The 6000-nt window shown below is 34.8% G+C and overlaps 1 long non-coding RNA gene across 1 annotated transcript; it reads left to right on the top strand.

Annotated features, from left to right (window-relative positions):
• Positions 1–1805: 1805 nt before the first annotated feature.
• Positions 1806–2827, top strand: LOC147477653 (uncharacterized). The gene is made up of 3 exons (XR_015208200.1): positions 1806–2252; positions 2349–2450; positions 2605–2827. It is a non-coding gene; the product is annotated as an uncharacterized LOC147477653 (long non-coding RNA).
• The last annotated feature ends 3173 nt before the right edge of the window (positions 2828–6000 follow it).

Raw genomic sequence — 6000 nt, 5'->3', positions numbered from 1 at the left:
AAGAAAACCGAGATATCTGCGCTCGCCTCGAAACTGGAAAAGGTACGAGGTAATAACTAACCATTTACCGTAATTCCAAACACTTAAAAAAAAAATCTCTCTCTTCTCTCTACAAACATCGCTACCAAAGTTTGAAAGATGCCACAACAAGGTACTAGTTTGTTTTTTGTTTAATCTTTTGTTATGTTGAAAGAAAACTTATTTTTGGTGTGTCTGTCTTACAAGAACTTCCCGAGTTCTACTTTGATACAGACAAAAACAGGTACTTCCCCAATAAAAGATCCGATACCTGGTTCCACTTCCTACTCTCACAAACCTCCTTCTACTTCCAAGCCCAACCAGGTATGCTTTACTTACCATTGTTATGTATATGCTACTTTAATCAAGTTTTCATTGAGGAATGCATAGTTAAGTCAATGCCCCTAAGGTATCCCTTTTTATTTCGCCTCATATATATGTTGTGTGAGGTACATAAAACGAATGCAATAGTCCATGCCTTAGCAAATATTATGAGTTTGATTTAATTTTGTCTGACTTGGATTAGGAAATCGGTACAAGATCAACACTTTCGTTAATTTTTAAGGTTGAGAAAAGATGAGGGGGTTTCTTGTATGAGTTATACTTGTTACTGATCTTATTTCAGTAGAAAATGATGGAATTAAAAAAAAAAAGAGGGTATCTTCTGTCTTGTTAGTTTCAGATCAGTAGAATTCCCTCTAATACGGGCTTGAATGCTTTAAGGGAGGGAGAGAAGGAGCCGATAAATGTTACTGATCTCATGTGTTGCGTACTATGCAAGGCATTGACTAGCTAGGCAAGTTGCGTGATATCTATTTGATAAAATGTCAGACAAAATTTTGCTTTCGGTATTCATTCAAGTTTCAGTCTTATTGGTTGCTAGTTAGTTCCTGCACAAATGCATATATATATATATATATTATGTAAAGGAGACTTCCTTGTGATCTGCCCTCATAAGGATGTAATGGCTTTCCAGGGTGTTAATACGTGCTAATCTTAGTATATACTATGTAGGAAGGCGTACCTACTTTATAAAGTGGACTTCACAAGTGTTTATATCAAATTCAAGTGATACGAGCTAAGTTACCTTGTGCACTCTGCACTGTCTGAAGTCTCAATTTCACACATTAACTACTCTCGGCCGGCTCATTTGCATAAATTATAGTTATCTGGACTTCTTACTGTAAGTTTCCGGTTTATTTCCTTGAGCCTCATAAGATTATAACTAACTTTTCATATTGATATATAGTAATATATAAGTGCATGCATTTCCTTAACGAAGTGTTAATAATGAGAGTCGTGTGGTATTATGCATGCACCAAGGACTAGCTGAATTACACTTATTGCTTCAAGTGTAGCTTTTAGCAATCCTATTTGTATCAAGAAAAGCAGTATGTTTTAACATTCCTATTTTCTTCATTCATATTGTATCAAGAATCACGGAATGTAATTTCATAATTATTTATAGAGCTAAAATTATCATTTGGGGTGCGTAACTAAGAACCAATAACCCGTGGTGAAACAAAAGAAAAAGAGAAGAAGCAAACATCATATCGTCCATACTTTTGAATTTTGATAGAGTAATAATAAAAGTGCCTTTAAGCTTAGGTGCTTAAGTGGACAAAAATTTCTATGTTTTCTTGGTTGACTTATTAAAAGGTTGAAACCGGTTTTAAGCTGCATGCATGAACACGTTACATTAAATGTGGTCCTCTCCGTAAGCCTAGATTTGAGCTAACCGCGTCCCTTTATGGAAGTCGCTTTTTGATTGTAATCGCTTTTGCTAAATCAATAATAAAACTACACCTTCTGTCACTTGACTCACTTCTCGTATGGCTGGTGTTCCTTGAATACAAGTAAGGTTTGAGTTTCTGGTCTGAAACTTTGAGCTGCAATGTAAGTTGCCTCCGCTGCATTGACCATTTGATTACGTTTATGTAAATTTTGGTTATAAGACTTGTTGTAGTCTTTATGCTTGACTTGTCGCAGCATAATGAACAAATAGAAGGCCTGAGCTACTGCAACTTGAGATGAATTGAAGATGGAGCGGATTGTTTCCAACTCCCTAACGATATGCCTATTTTCCATTTTTACATGTGAAATAGGTGGTGAATTTTGATTGTCCACATTATTACTATCATCACATTTGATTGCATTTTGTTCAGAGTTAATTCCCAGTTAGACACAAGTCCAATGATGAAGACCATGCACCTCCTTTGGAGTATAGTTCTGAGGTAGTTATAAATTGGTGCATTTGTAAATATGGTAGGCAATGCATTGCCTGCATTATTCATTTTCATAATATTTATAATATATTTTTCGTCGAACAGGTATTGGAGTTCTCTAGCAAGAAGAGTTACACCATTGAAATAGATGAACTTCGTCTTGAATTCATCGACTTTATCCAACAATTTATCGAGTAGTTAATTTGGGTAAGTGGGCTTCCATATTTTCCCTTTGTTTATATATATATACTTTTCTTATCGTTTTTTTTTCTTACTTGTACAATATACTCTTTTTGATTCACTTGCTTTTTAATTTTATATACTAATCATAGTGGAATGACGACTTCATGATATGATGTAGGTGTCATGGATCGATTAACATATGAATAGATTGCAGCTAGGTTTTGGTGTTGGAAGTCGCCTGACAAGCTAAGATATTGCTAGGATAGTATTGGCGTTATGTAGTTTTTTTTTTTAATTGTGATTCTTTTGGTATTGGAATGACTTCTTTTGTTGGGAGTCAAACTAGATGATAAATACTTGGTTTGATCGATGAAATCAATAGAAGTTAATTGTTTTGAATATTGTTTCTTTCTTCTCGAGTGGATGTTGTTTTACGTATCATAAAAGCGAAAGTTAAAGTTATTTTGGTTGTGATGTTTTGATAAATGTATGTGGATGTTGTTTGTCATAAAACAGGTTAATGGGATTTTGTTTATGACGTATAGGATGCAGGTTGAGAAATGAATACGATCGAATACAAAAATGAGAAAATGTTTTTTAAAAAAATTATTTTCATTTGTCTCACTTTTGGAAAAAGTGACATAATATCTATTAAAAGTGACACAACTGACTACTCTTATGTGTCGCTTTCTTTTTCATACGAGTTATATGGAGTTGACTCCCAAAAGTGACACAAGAAGTAGTAAGGGGCATTTGTGTCACTTTTGACGTTCTGTCTTGTGTCTCATCTCACAAAAAAGTGACACAAGTAGTATATTTAATGTGTCACTTTTGACGTACTTATGTCTCATCTCTGTCCAAAAGTGACACAACTAGATACTTAATGTGTCACTTTTGACGATTTATGTCTCATCTTCTCGGTCCAAAAGTGACACAACTAGTATACTTAATGTGTCACTTTTGACGCATTCTATGTCTCATCTCTCACGGTCCAAAAGTGACACAACTAAGATAATTAATGTGTCACTTTTGACGCATTTATGTCTCACTCACGGTCCAAAAAGTGACACAAACTAAGATAATTTAATGTGTCACTTTTGACGCATTTTATGTCTCACTCTAGTCTAAAAGTGATACAACTAGTATAATTTAATGTGTCACTTTTTTACGTGCTTATGTCTCACTCGGTCCAAAAGTGACACAACTAAGATAATTAATGTGTCACTTTTTTGACGATTTATGTCTCATACTCTTGTCCAAAAGTGATACAACTAGTATACTTAATGTGTCACTTTTGACGTATTTATGTCTCACTCTTGTCCAAAAGTGACACAACTAATATATTTAATGTGTCACTTTTGACGTACTTATGTCTCACTCTAGTCTAAAAGTGACACAACTAGTATATTTAATGTGTCACTTTTGACGTACTTATGTCTCACTCGGTCCAAAAAGTGACACAACTAGTATACTTAATGTGTCACTTTTAACGAAATTATGTCCCACTCTGGTCCTAAACGGATACAACTAGTGTCACTTTTGAGACAAGCACTGTGACACTCTTTCTTAAAAGTGACACAAGAGGCTATTCTTAAGTGTCACTTTTATTAACAAAAAGTGACACATTTAGTAAGGCTTTTGTGTCACTTTTGGTAAAACTTTATGTGTCGGGGGCTTATAGGTCACTTCAGAATTAGTTTCAAAAGTGACACAAGTGACTTCTTGTGTCACTTAAAAAGTGACACAGAAGAAAGCCCTTGTAGTCAATTGGGAGTTTTTGTTGGGAACTAGTAAAGGTTTTCATGGGGTTGTTTTGTGCTTGGGTGGAATTGTTCTTGCTACCCTTGCTATGTTTATGTAATCTCATTTTGGTGAAAACCTCCATACACACTGGATGGAGCTTTGTTTATTTTGTATCTTTCCCTTCAATCTTAATAAAATTTTACTTATCAAAATAAAAAAAAAGGTATTGTTGAGTTGATGTGCCCACTGCACTTTTAATTCATCTCATTGTGTTTGTTCCTTGAGAAATTTTATAACAACATGGAGCTTTATTGCCGAGCTTATGTGCAACTTTTCATGCGTAGCTTTTATTTTTCAGGCGCTCCATCTCCCTGTGTATTACTGAAAATGCTTGCTTAATCGTTATAGAGATTTAGTTATTGCTTTTTCACAATTGAGCTATGTTGCAAATGGTGTTGTAACATAGGTTGGCGGATGGAATCAGTTAACATAATGTGGAAATGTGGAGTAAAATGGTGTGTTGATATGGTGTAGTGTATTTCCACTGTTGTAACAAGTGTAGCAAATTGGAGAAAAACGCCTAAAAGCCTCTGTGAACTACTAATTTGTCGTCCTCCCTATACCAACGATTTTTGTTGGTAAATTTCGATATTTATCTCTAAATACCAAGATTCTAGACTTCCCACACCTCATTTTACCAACCTTGGACATATGATATATACCCATTATATCGAAAAATAATCTGTCTGATAAATGGCTTTGGCACGAAATTTTGTACCATGCACACAACTCATATGGGCTTATTCAGTTAGGATTCCAAGGAATAATTTAATGAGAAGATACATATATTGGTTTATTGGTAGCAGGGGCCCTATTTTTCAGTCAGCAATTGAAAGCTCTAGGCATACCATAAAATATCGAGGCATGGTGAACTATTGAGCCCTAATATCTCAGTCAAATGATATCATCGACATCTCTGCTGTCACACCCCGAATTTCGACAGAATTCGGAAAAACAATATTTGTTCCCGACTCTTCGATCTCCGAGGTGTGACGCACTCTCAACTACCAAAAACCCATAAACAGTTTAAATACGCGGATAGTTAAAAGCTATAAAAATTTCGACTTAACAAAAGTCATCTTCATTACAAAAATTTACAAATAAGATTAGGTTACAAATCTCTTTTCAATAACTCTTTATTTAAATTTACAAATGAAAATACAAATAACCTTGTCTCAACTGAAAATCTATATCACCTCAAGGAAAAACAAAACATATCTTAAAATGCAACGCTAACACAAACTACAAGCAGCAACCAACCTTCTTCAATACTACACCTGTCAAGACTTATCAACTATGTTCATTTAATGAACACACCCGATAAGCAAACATGCAAATCTGGTCAACATTATAAAAATGCTGGTGTGAGTAGCTCTAAAATACAATATATATTTATACATATAAATACACAATCCATAAGGCAGTTAGTTCCTCCACCGAGGCGCCTTAACTTCCAACAGCTAATACGACATTCTTAACTACAATAAGTAAGGCAGGTAGTTCCTCCACTGAGGCGCCTTAACTTCCCACTAACCACACCACAAACCATACGCATAATAAAAAGGCATTTAGTTTCTCCACGAGGCGCCTTAGGTTCTAACTAAACTAATAACCAGCCAAACATATTCTATACTTACCGCATTTCATGCTCAATTACAGAGTGGGTCGTCTCTGCCCAAGTAATTAGTTTGACCCACACTTCTGCAAAACCATATACAATCATCTATTTAAAGATACATCATTAACCAACATATTACCATAATTATATTAA

This window comes from Coptis chinensis, chromosome 9, assembly GCF_015680905.1.
Source record: "Coptis chinensis isolate HL-2020 chromosome 9, ASM1568090v1, whole genome shotgun sequence".
Classification (NCBI taxonomy): Eukaryota; Viridiplantae; Streptophyta; class Magnoliopsida; order Ranunculales; family Ranunculaceae; genus Coptis; species Coptis chinensis.
The sequence above is the reverse complement of the archived record's forward strand: the minus strand, read 5'-3'. Positions and strand labels throughout refer to the sequence as shown.